Genomic DNA, 277 nt, shown 5'->3' with positions numbered 1-277 from the left:
TCGCGTGGCGTCATCGCCGAGTGACGGCTGTGCCGGCCTATCAGAAAGCCGCTGCGGCCTCGCTCGCGCCCCTTCGCTGACTGCCGCGCTGACTGACAGGGCCTGCAGCCTATCAGCGTAGCCCGGGCAGGAACCAGCCGTGGTCCCACCCTCGGTTACTACGGTGACGAACAAGAGTACCATTCAATGCCGAGGCACGCTCAGCCCGTAACAACCGCGAGCCCTGCCTTAGTAACGGCTCTGACAGGCACTCCCCTCAGCCTATCAGAGCACAGGC

The sequence above is a fragment of the Egretta garzetta genome, unplaced genomic scaffold (assembly GCF_000687185.1).
Source record: "Egretta garzetta isolate BGI_Z169 unplaced genomic scaffold, ASM68718v1 scaffold914, whole genome shotgun sequence".
Classification (NCBI taxonomy): Eukaryota; Metazoa; Chordata; class Aves; order Pelecaniformes; family Ardeidae; genus Egretta; species Egretta garzetta.
This window is presented reverse-complemented; position numbering follows the sequence as displayed.